The sequence below is a fragment of the Ictidomys tridecemlineatus genome, chromosome 2, assembly GCF_052094955.1.
Source record: "Ictidomys tridecemlineatus isolate mIctTri1 chromosome 2, mIctTri1.hap1, whole genome shotgun sequence".
Classification (NCBI taxonomy): domain Eukaryota; kingdom Metazoa; phylum Chordata; class Mammalia; order Rodentia; family Sciuridae; genus Ictidomys; species Ictidomys tridecemlineatus.
This window is the reverse complement of record NC_135478.1, coordinates 129,170,933-129,183,820: the sequence shown is the minus strand read 5'-3', so window position 1 is coordinate 129,183,820 and position 12,888 is coordinate 129,170,933. Positions and strand designations below refer to the sequence as shown.

The window sequence follows — 12,888 nt, the reverse complement described above, 5'->3', positions numbered from 1 at the left end:
AGTTGATGCACATAGCAGAAAGCTTGCTCTTAGGACAGCCTTAATAATTTGGGACAGATCAGGGATTATGAAAGTGCAGAATTTAGAACTTAAAGAAAATTGGTTTTATTAAATTCAAGTTTTACATAATAATGACTCCAACTAATGGTTAGTGTCTGTTAGCAGGGAACTCTATTTCAAGACTCAGAACAAATGCTGATGAGCAAATTCCATTTGCATGCAATCGTTTGTTTTCTGTCCATTAAACTCTGACTTCAAAATTATTTGCTTAGTCAGTTTTTCATTTTGGTGCCAAGGGTCCCCCAAACAAGCAATTTTTGAGCTACCTACTGGGATTCTGTCTTCAGCTGAGATCAGTCAGCTCTTTCTCCTCTGTCTTGCCACATAACTGGACTGCAGGGAAGGTATGGTGCCTTCTCTGATTCTCTCAATGCTGAATTATGCTGATGTTGCCTGTGGCATCAGTTGGCATTGGGGATTGAGATATTTTCAAGTGAGAAGGGTCAAAGTGAATATACTTAAAGTGAAGGATCTGGAATGTTCTGGAAAGTTCTCCCAGGTGGAGTAAAGAATGGAAAAAAGTGACTAGTTGCTCATGATAGTATGAATTTATTAGGCATAGATGTAGGTTTTATTATGTCTATACTCATTGGTATTAACAATCTATGGCATTTAAATATGAAGTGAATGTTAAATTATAAGATCTCTTTCAACTTTCAGTTAAAAGAAGAAAACTAAAAGTTCCCAGATAATTTTGGACACAACTGTACAATAGTTTTAAAAGTTGCCATCTTGGTCTATTTGGGCTGCTATAACAAAACATTATAAACTAGATGGCTTATAAGAAATACACATTTTTTTTTTCTCACGCTTCTAGAGACTGAGGAAATTCAAGATTATGGAACCAGCAAATTTGGTGTCTGGTGAGGATTCATTCCTTACAGACTGCACCTTCTAGCTGTGTCCTCACATGAGGGAAGGCTGGAGGGGTCTCTCTGTGGTCTGTTTTACAGGGACACTAATAATATTTAAAAAGACTCCACCTCCAGGAACTAAATGCCTCCAAGGCCCTATCTCCTTATATCACCTGAGGGGTTTCAGTTTAATATGTGAAGTTGGAGGTAAGCAGATATTCACATCATAGCAGGTGCATTTGTTTTAAAGCTATGTAAACATATGATGTAAAGAATCATTTGAAATTTCAAGTATATTATTGAAAAGTTCCATTCTCTATCTCTCTCTCTCTCTCTCTCTCTCTCTCTCTCTCTCTCTCTCTCTCTCTCTGTGTGTGTGTGTGTGTGTGTGTGGTGTGTGTGGTGTGTGTGTGTGTGGTGTGTGTGTGTGTGTGTGTGTGAAGAGAAAGTATACATGCAGAACTCTTTCTTCCTGGGAAGCACTCTGGAATTCTGAGGCTTATCAGCATTTTCATTTCAGGTGTTATATCTGTACCTTACACAGAATGGGGAGTTTAAATGATGTTGAAATGGAAAGAATAGAGTTTTTCACACACACATTCCTGGCTCTATGATTTTTTTTTGGTTCTTGTGAATCTGCACAACTAACCAATCTCTCTGCATCTCAACTTTCTCACTTACCTACCTCAATTGTGCTGGATATTCAGGGAAAATAATCTAGTGTGATACAGGGCACAGAGACATGCAACCAGAAGGAGTTAATAATAAATTCTTAGTACAATGGTTATGACAACTGTAAGATACTTTTTGACATTAGGAAATTTCTTTCTCTCTTTCCTTCCTTTTTTTCATGCTCTTCCTCTTCAACATCCTTATTCCAATTTGCAGAAACTCAGCGATTTCAAAATCAGCTTTATGAGAGTTCTTCATACCACATTGCCATCATGATAGTCAGTTAAATAATTTGCCAGCCTCACTAAACCTTTGATTTTGAAAAGCCAAAAATAAAATTACTCACAGTGTCTGCTAGTGCCCAAGGCAAGGTGTGAGAAATGCAAGATGAAATAGAGAAAGAAAATCATAAGGAGTGAGAAAAGAGGGAAAAGTGAGATAGAAAGAGAAGGAAGAACAAAGAAATGCACTGGTCAGGCTTGCTTCTGGTTTCAGACCTGGCCACTGGCAATCCTCACTTCTCCTTTGCTCTCTTTATCTTTTCAAGTGTGGATTTGGTTGAAGCTCAAAGCCATAAACGAATAGTCACTTCTGTTTATTTTCTGTGCTAATTGTCTCACTTTAACAAGACCTGAAAACAAAAGTTTTCCCTTCAAGTCTACTTACACATTATTGGAGTTAAGTTAGTTCATGAATTTTCATGACTTTATTATTCCCTGGGCAAAGTTCACTGTGGATGGAAATCCCTGGTATCAGGTGATATGGGTTATGATTATGCAAACCAGCTTCCTCATTCCAGGGTGTTAGTGGCTTCCCCTTCACTTTAATAAGAGGATTTCAGAGCAAAACAGGAACCATTTCCTACAGCGGATCAGGTAGTGTTAGAGAATGTTCCTATTTTAAGATAAAACAGAGAGCATAAAAGCAAATGTAAAATGCTTAATAAAACGCCTGTGCTGTCTAAAGCTCTTTCCATTCCCTTCCCACAGTCAGGTCTTCAGAGCTGACGGACACAATTAGCCATGCTGGATGGTTCTTCATGTTCATTCAATAGTGCCTGGTGCCCTGCTCTCTCACCTGGTCAGCTGTTGAGTCTTTCACTCCTGGCTCCTTGGAATACCTTTTAACCACTTCCCAGTGAACTCCAACATCTCCTGTTTTGCGGTCACCAACGTTTTCATTTTTGCTTTTCTCCATTGTCAACTGCACCCAGATCCTTTAAGGCTCTTCTGCCCCTTGGTAACCACAGCCTCCTTCTCAGTCTTGTTTGAACATTGACTGCGGCTGCTTCCTCTTTCAGCTTTCTCGTGAGGCTAGCATTCTTCAGATACTCTTTTAGAGTGTCTTCCAAATCTTATTAGTCTATAATATTCTTGGGTCCAGAGTCCAGCTTCTTTCCAAGGAGCTGAACCTTCCTTCCTCCATCCAAAGCAGCTAGAATTTGATCCTTGTTTCTTTTTGTTGTTGTGTTTAGATACACATGGCAGTAGAGTATATTTTGACATATTATACATACATGGAGTATAACTTATTCTAGTTGGGAGCCCATTCTTGAGGTGGTACATGATGTGGAGTTTCACTGGTGGTGTTTCACATATGAACATAGGAAAGTTTAATTCACTCTCTGTCTTTCCTATTTCCACCCCCTTCATTCCCCTTTGTCTAATGCAATGAACATATATTCTCCTTGCCTTTGTTATGTGTTATGTGTTATGTGTTAGCACCCACATATTAGAGAGAACATTCAGCCCTTGGTTTTTAAGTTTCTCTTATGTCTCCAGTTTTATCCATTTCCTGGCAAAAGTCATAAAGTCATTCTTTTCTATGGCTGAGTAATAAACCATTGTGCATACATATACATTTTCTTTACCCATTCATCGGTTGAAAGGCACCTAGGTTGGTTGATTCTTGTTTCCAAAAGATTTTGCTGACATGGAGAAGCACTGATATTGGAGACAGGTTGAGGAGAACGTCTTGCCCCATACCTCCCCCTTGGAACCCCCTTCTACAGTGATCAGTATCTCCCCTCACATATCTCAGTGTCTTCCATGGAGTCCTCCACTTTTTTTTTTTTTTTTTTGCTATTGTCCCCATCCTCCCAGACTTCCATAGTCAAGGTCCTTTCTCTAATATATGCAGACAGCTCCTGAGCTGGTCAGTTGCTTCCTCATGATGATCCACATTGACCTCTGCACGGAGAAACGGTCATTTTTAATGGTCCCAGGGTTTATTTCCAAGCCCCTTTCAGTAACTTAGTGGAAAGCTGGGGAAATCGATTCTTAGTAGAGTGGTATTGCATCATATGATCTTAATATATCATTTAATTTACTTTTTCTTCATGTCTTTCAATATAGGTTTGTAGGGTTTTATTCCCTCATGAAGATCAGACCTATCTTTTGTTATTTATTTTCCTAGTTACTTTATGCTTTTAAGAATATATTTTGATGAGTTTTGACCATCTGTGCACCTGTGTAACCACCATCATGAACAAGATGTAAAGCAATTCAAAGCAATTCTACTATTTCCCCCAATTCTTCTGTGCCCCATCCCCATTGAACCTACTCCAGCTTCACTTTCTTTCCCAGTGTCAAGCAACAACGTGTTTACTTTCTGTTATCTAGGTCTGATTGGCCTTTTCTAGAAATTCACATAAAAGGCATACATGTCTTTGGAGTTTGTTTTTTTTTCAGCTAGCAAAATGTAATTCATTCCTTTTTAAATTGCTAAAGTAGCATTCCATTGTTTGGACATGCCTCACTTTCTTTATCCATTCACCACACATCTCTGGACAATTTGGGTTATTTCCGGTTTGTCCATTTATAAACAAATACAAGGAAAGGTGCTATGAGCATTAAAAAAAGTCTTTGAGTTAACAGATACTTTTTTTTCCTGGAAAATAACTAGGAGTAGAATGGTTTGGATGTACTTTTAGCTCTATAATAAGTTTCTACCCTATTTCCAAAAGTACAGTTTTACACCGACAATATCAATATATAAGAGTTCAAGTAGCTGAGCTGGGGGTGTGGCTCAGTGGTAGAGTACTTACCTAACATGCACAAGACCCTGGGTTCAATCCCAAGTAGGAAAGATCTCATTGTTCTACATCCTTGGCAATGCTTGATATTGTGCTAAATTATTTAATTTTAGTCATTATGTGATTGTATAATTTTATTTAATTGTAGGGTTTTTTTTTTGCATTTTCCTGATCATGAATGTTTTTGAGCATTTTTTTCATGTGGCTGTTGACCATTTGAATTTTTGTGTGTGAAGTGTCTATTCGAATCTCATCATTAATATTTTATTTTTGATTATGTTGAATTCTCAGAGTTCTTTACTTATTCTGGATATAGTCTTTTATCAGATGTGTATCATAAATATTTTCTTCCAATTTCTGACCTATCCTTTGAAGAGCAAAGGCTTTTCATCTTGATAAAATTAACTTTATTTTCTGGGTTTTTTTTTTGTATTTTCTCTATTAAATAAATATTTGCCCAACAGAAAATCATTAAGATTTTTTCTCTTACATTTTCTTTAAGCACATTTAGAAGTTTAACTTTTGTTTTTGCTGTATATACAATTCATTTTGCATTGATTTAGCTTATGGTATGAAGTAAATATTGGTGTTTATTCTCCTTACATATAGATATGCAGTTCTGGTATGATTGTTTAAATGATGATCCTATCTCAGCAAAATACAAAATTGTGTGTGTGTTGGAAATTAGTGGATCTGATGACAGTGTGAAGATCTCTTTTTGGACTCTCCTATTTCATTAATCTTTGTGATTTGACTCTCCCTAGATTAAAATCTTCAGTAACTATAGCTTCAGAGAAAGTCTTAATATCAGGTAGCATAAATCAGCTAACATAAATTCCTCAACTTTGCTTCTTTTCACAATTATGTTGGCTTTTTATGTCCTTTGGCTTTCCATATAAATGAAAAAAATCAGCTTGTTAATTTGTACCAAGAAAGTCAGCTAAGATTTTTATGGAGATAATTTTTCCAGAAAAAAAAGTCTTTTTGAGATTTAATTTACAATACCATAATTGACCCATTTAAAGTGTGCAATCCAATAGTTTTTGGCATATTCAGAATTGTGCATAGATGAAGTTAATCATCACAATCAATTTTAGAAAATTTTCATCACCCCCAAAAGAAAAACCTATATCCCTTAGCATTCATTCTCTGTTTCCCCCAATCTTCCCTCCCCTTAGTGCTGGGCTTTCCCTAATCTACTTTCTGTCTCTCTAGGAACAATTCATATTTGTAGAAATTGTTAAACTTATTTTTTAAGTGTTTTGACTATTGGCTTCTTTCATTGAGCAAAATGTTCATCAGTGATGTAGCATCTGTCAATGCTGCATTCTTTTTTTTATACTGATGAATCTATCTATTATCCATTGATGATATTTGAGTTCTTTCCTCTTATTGGCTATTGTAAGAAATGGCAGAATATTCATGTATGAGTTTTTGTGCATAGGTGTGCTTTTATTTGTGTTTTGATGCATGTTAGGTTGTCTAGCCTCTGTTTAATATTTTTAAAAATTGTCAGATGGTTTTTCAAAATGACTCCTTCTCACTGGCAGTGAATGAGGTTCAATTTCTCTACATTCTCACCAATGTTTATACTTCTGGTTTTTGGCTTATAGCTATGCAGGTGAGCGTAAAGTGATATGTTGTCCCAAGGGCTTACATTTTAGTCTATAGATTACTGGGAAGGGAATTACCATCGACACCAAATTTTCTAATCCATGAGTGGGACGTGTTTGTCTCTGGGTGCAGTGGCATATGCCTGTAGTCCCAGTGATTCAGGAAACTAGGGCAGGGAGATTGCAATTTTGAGTTCAGCTTCAGTATTTTTGCAAGACCCTGTCTCAAAAAATCAGAAGGTCTGGAGATGTAGCTCAGGGATAGAGCGCCCTCTGGCTTTATCCACCAGTACTCCAGTACTGCAAAAAAGCAATGTCTATTTAAGTTTTCTTGAACTTCTCTCAGGAATGTCTTTGTAGATTTTAGCGTTATACATGTTTCATGAAATATATTCCTAAGTATTTCATGTTTTTTTTGGTTTATTTTTAGATTTTTCAAAAATATGAGTAATTATTTTTAGTAGTTTTTAAATATGTCTTTCAGGTTTTATATGTACATGATTATATATATCATGTGAAACTGTTATTTAAAAATTTTCCTTTCTTATCCAGATGTCTTTTATTTCCTTTCTTTGGGATTTATTGTGCTCTTCTATGTCTACGTTATTTAAATTAAACCATTGATTGTGGAGCCTTTCTAATACAAACTCCCAAAGATGTATATTCCCCTCTAAACACTGCTTTGCATCTCACAAATTTTGAAATGTTGTGTTTTCATGTGCATTAAGTCCAAAAAATTAACTGATTTTTCACCATGTTTTCACTGTTGACCCATGTATTGTATTTGTAGGTCAGATATTTGACTTCTAAGTATCTGAAAAATTTCCTGAAATCCTTGTTATTGACTTATATTTAATTCCACTGTGGTCGGCGTACATCCCAGGTGATTTTGGCTTGTTACAGTTTGTCCAGGAGGCTTGTTTTCTGGCCCTGGCTTGTGGCCTCCTTTGATGAGTATTTAATGTGTATCTGAAGAGTCTGCTTTCTGCTGTCATTGGGTGGAATGCTGTGTAAGTCATCAATATCTTACTGATTTTCTGTCTATGTGCTTTATAAATTGCTGAGAAAGGAATTGAAATCTCCAATCACAAGAGTCATTTTCTTTTTTTTTAATAATTTTTTTAAAGAGAGAGAGAGAGAGAGAGAGAGAGAGAATGAATTTTTGGCGGACTCAACATCTTTGTTTTTGTATGTAGTGCTGAGGATCGAACCCGGGCTGCACACATGCCAGGCAAGCGCGCTACTGCTTGAGCCACATCCCCAGCCCCTCTTTTTTTTGTTTTAATTCTATTAGTTTGGGCTTCATATACTCTGAAGAGCTGATATACATGCATGCATATTTTCTTCATTGACTCACCTATAATGACAGAATGACAGGCAAATTCACGTATACAGTAGAGTATGCACACAACATAATGTTTATAATAGGTTTTGTTACATATGCAATATACTGTATAACATATAATACATATTATATGATCATATTTAAGCTCTTTATTCCTGGCTATATTTCTTGCTTTGAAGTCTACTCATTTTTATATTTATATAGTCAGGGGAGTTTTCTTTTGGTTAGAGTTTACATGATCTTTTATTATCTACTTACTTTTTAGCTGTATGTGCTTTATATTTAAAAATAGCATAACCTGACAATGTTTGCCTTATCTTTAGGTCACTAATAGTTAATATACTAGATTTAAATATTGCTACTTAATTTCTACTTGTGCCATATCTTTTATACTCCAATTTTCTTGTTTTATTGCCTTGTTTATGTAAATTAAGCATTTCATGTTATTTCCATGTTTCTCTACTATTGACTTACTAACTGTATATTATTCTAATGGTTTATGATAATTCATACTAGTAAATTGTTATTGGTAGGAGTATTCCTAGAAGTAGAATTGCAGGTCAAGAGCTAAATAAAACCTTTGATTTTGTTGGTGTTCTCCAAGTGACCCTCTATGGAATTGTGATAACCTGCATTCCCTTTTCTAAAATATGAGGATATCTCTTTCCCAAATAAAGCCAATAGAAGACAGTGTTGAACTTCTGGATTTCTGCCATTCTGACATATAGGACATATCTCGGAGTTCATGGCAGAAGAGTATGGTGGAGGGAAGCAGCTCACATCATGATCAGAGAGCAGAGAGAGTGGTCTCCACTTGCCAGATACAAATATATACCCCAAACTCATGCCCCCAGTGACCCACCTCCTCTAGCCCATCCCACCTGCCACCAGTTACCACTCTGTTAATCCCATTAGGGATTCACTGATTAGTTTAAGGCTCTCACAACCTAATCACTTCCCCTCAGAACCCTCTCCCATTGTCTTAAGCATGAGCTTTTGGGGGACACCTCACATACAAACCATAACACCCTCCAAGCAGATAACTAAAATAATGATATTGTACAATATAAAAAAATGAAATAGATAGAGGTACAATACTGGTGGGTAGATTACAGGCCTTATCAGTTTTCATCCATTTTACTTGCATGCATTGGTGTGTGTGTGTGTGTGTGTGTGTGTGTGTGTGTGTGTGTGTGTATTTACTAATGAGTGGTGGTAGTTACGTTACTCATTAGTCAGAATTAAGACCAGTGCTGATGAACTACATTTTAAGAAAAGGACTGTGAGCAGCATGTCTCTGGGTAGCCTAGGGAAGGGGGTTGTCATACAGAAGGTCAGCAGAGGTTGACCATGTTCAGGAAAGTAGGGTTTGGCCCAGTCCAAAGGTCAGTTTGCCTATCATCCTAGCTACTCAGGAGGCTGAGGAGGGAGGATCACAAGTTTGAGGCAAAGATGGGCAACTTAGGGAAACCCTGTTTCAAAATAAAAAATAGTAAGGGCTGGGGGTATAGCTCAGTACTACAAAAACAACAGACAACAAACAAACAAACAAAAAAGTTCACCTCTGCTCAACTGATGGGTATGTCTATAGCCCAATTCAAAGAAAGTTGATTTACATATGGACATGCCTAAAACTTGACCAACAATGGCCTCCTGGCTCTTTTTTAAGGGCCCTGAACTAATACTATTACTCCATTTTTATTTTCTTCTATGACACACCATTTAGTACTTAGAGCCATTGTTTTTGGTCTAGCGTTTGGAGATATCTATATTGAAAGGAAAGTGACCACAACACTCAGAGCAACCAAGAGATCTTTATTGCAGCAGTGTAACAAAGAGAAAAGAAAGAAGGAAAGAAGTGGGAGGGGGCAGCTGGGGAAGGCTTTTATAGCCCTTCTGCTGTGCTGCCTAAATCTAACAGAGTCTCTAGGTTTGCAAGCTGCCTTGTTGGCACACAAGGGGGTTAAGTGCTTGGCCTTGAGCAGCGGGCTATGTGTTCAGCCTTGAGCAGGGTGGGGAAGCGCTTAGCCTTGAGCCGGGGCTTGGGCGTTTGGGCTTGAAGCAAACAGGTGATAAAGAATCAGACAGAGGATTTGAGCGGCCAGGTTATCCTGCAGCTAACTTTGTTTGGCATGCCCTGCAGACAGCTTACTCAGCCTGTCCTGCACCTAACATATATGATTGATTGATTGATTATTTATTTAGTTATTTATTTTTAGTAGACGTAAAGAAAGCCCCAAAGAAGAATTCTTGCTTTCTTTTTTTCCTTCCTCAGATGAGCGTTTCTCAACTTCACTTCTCCTTTTGGTCCTGGGCTGATTACAGATTTCGAAAAATACTTTACCCTCCAAGGTTTCCCGTGTGAACCCCTGCCTTGAGTTAAGGGTGCATGACCAGGGTTGGGGTCCCACATTCCCTGGCAAGCTCTCCTTCTGCCAAGAATTCCACTCAGAGATTTCCTCACTGGTTTTGATGAGAGGGAGCAGAAATATCCTAAAGCAGAATTCTTATAAAAATTATTTCTGCCTGTGGATCTGGTTGTCTTAGAAATAATTCCAATTCAATAATAACTTTTCTATTCAGAAATTAATAAGTAAAAATTAGTAAAAGTTGTAAGAAAGAAAAATCCTACTGCTTCCATAGCTGATTTGTCTTTGTAGCTCTTATGTGAGACTGCATCTCATATCTGCATTAATTAAACTACTGATGTTACTGGAGTCGGAGGCCAGAGGACCAACTCTGGGAAGTCCCATCAAATCCGATCTGGTCACTTAACCCTAAAAATTAAATGGAAAGAGGAACCATGAAAAGCAGAAAAGGAATGCCAACCTGCATAACTATACTGGACAAAGAGGATCAGGGTTTCCCTGTCTTGGGGGGTACTGACATGAGCTTCCAGATTAAATACACAAGGGCAGCAGAAGGGTGCATAGTTAAGCAGTCTTGGCCAAACTGTGGTGTGGTTGATCATCATCTCAGGATTGGTCAGGTGGGGACTTCTGGGAGGTGATAAGAACATTTTCTGGGGGAGTTTTGATTCTTAACAACACATTTATCAATCAGACTTGTTCCTGCAACTCAAGGTGAGAATCAGAGCAAATGGTCTTGGAATTATAGCCAAAGAGACAACTGTAAAATGGAAAATTTTTTTTACATTTGCCGGCCCAAGTGAAGAGTCAACATTCTTTAGCAGCAGCAGCCTCAAGGTCCTTGTTGAAGTGCTACTCACCCACATTCTAATCTACAGAGATGCTTTCACCAACCCTGCTAGGTGGACAACATCATGATTTTATCTTAAACATGATTTTCCAAGGGTAAAATTGTTTGCATAGTAATTTGACTACTGGGGGTCTCTCACTGGATCTCAGTTTCCGAATCTACAAATGGAGGGACTGACCTTATCATCATTTCCGAGGTCCTTCCCACAGTGGGCATCCTCAGGTCCCTTGTGGAATTGCATGGATGTATCTAGGTGTGACGTTTGGCCCTTGGGTCTTTGAGGGGTGATTCTTGGTGTTAGTCTGAGGTCTGAGAAAGTTTGGTCATTTCTGCCAAGTGGCCTTCTCCTGCATTCTTCATTCTCACTTCTTTCCTTGACAACTTCGTTCCTACCTGGCAAAGTCAAGCATTACCTAACAGAAGTCTAAGTAAGGAACTGGACTTAGGAAGAAATGGCTCCGCCTTGGGTCCTGTTGCAGTGCTGGATTTCTCTGGTGCTCAGGAACTTCTCTCATCAACATTTAATCCAGGATTTTCTAAGTATTTTCTTTCTGTTATAAACAATTTCTCCTGCTGGTAGTAATTTGTAATCCAGTCTTAAGAACACACCGAGGTTCTTTTGAAATAACAATAGGAAAAAGAACATAAAGTCTGCTCGTTATTATAGGGGAAACTCATCTTGAATTACATCCATCTCTATAATCTGATAATTGGGTGGTTTCCCAGGAAAGGCCCCATGTTTGGGTGAGAAATGGGAGCATGAATCAACAGTTATGGCTTTCAGAGGTCACTCTTAGCCTTTAATACAAGGCCTCTACAGAGAAGTAGCAAGTCATTTCTTCTTGTGATTTTGTAATTCTGACCCACTCAAGTGGAGGTCACACTTTGAAAGGTGAGATTTCTATGGGGCACAGCAGCCTCCTGGGGCAGGATGTGATCTCTGTGGCCTGGACTTGGTTTGCTGCTCACTGTCTGGTTGCTTTTATCAAACACATTTAGGTCTTCTTCTCTCAAAGGGATGTGACCCAAAAGGCACTGAGTTTATTTTATTCTTCAATACATATTTGTTGAACTTGCTCAGACTTTATGATAGGTCATGAGGATTAAATGACAATGTTTGTGGAAGGGATTTTACTCTAATTCTTTGTGATATAAGCAATGTTATTTTTTCATGGTAGATTGACCTGTTGATGACTGTTAATCCACTTTGAATCTTCTCTCATTTGTAAGGACATGAAATTGAAAATATCTAGAAGGTTCTATGATCAGGAACTATTCTCCTCAATTTTATGTGGTTTTTTTTCCTTTTTTTGGATATTCTAATTTAATTGGATACTTGTAACTTTAATGAGTTTTCAGCAACTTGTGATGTGATTTGCTACTTGATTTCAAATCAGTAGTTTTACTGATTAAAACGAAATTCCTCGAGATTGGTTGCAAACAGGTGCACAGTCCTGATTTCCAAGGTCATAAGAATCTTTTCCCTTGTTTACTAGTACATCACTTTTATTTCTATGCATGACATTTGCAAAGTTAAGTAAAATGTAGCAATGTTCTCATTTTCTAGTCAGAATTAAAGTCTGCATTTTCCCATGATGTTAGAATGGTCTATGATGGACTTGCAGGGAGGTTTGGGTTATATACTCATGGGAGAGCAGCTGGCCCCAGTGAGTGGCAACTGCAGAGAGGAGACCCCAGAGTCAGTGATTTTCACAGGTTTCCAGGTGGTCACTCACTCTGAATATCACAGCAGGAAGACATTTCCAGGAGCCCTATTTTTAAAGGGGAAAGAAAATCTTTTCAAAAACATTTGCTGTTATATATTTAACTATTCTCTTAGAATTGCACTTCATATAATTTCTTCTTCTTTTGCTGATGCCACTCCTCCTTCAAGACGCCCTGGACCCTCACTCCTCGCTCCCTCACCCCTGCTCGGGCTGGACCTAGGCATTTGCTCATCTTTATTTTTTTGGAATTTTTTTTTTTTTTTTTTTTTTTTTTGGTACTGGGGATTGAACTCAGGGCACTTGGCTACTGAGCCACATCCCAGCTTTATTTTGTATTTTATTTAGAGACAGGGTCTTACTGAGT

The 12,888-nt window shown here is 37.8% G+C and overlaps 1 protein-coding gene across 1 annotated transcript in view; it reads left to right on the top strand.

Annotated features, from left to right (window-relative positions):
• Positions 1 to 12,888, top strand: part of Abca13 (ATP binding cassette subfamily A member 13) — a 422,085-nt gene that overhangs the window by 22,471 nt on the left and 386,726 nt on the right. The window lies entirely within an intron of this gene.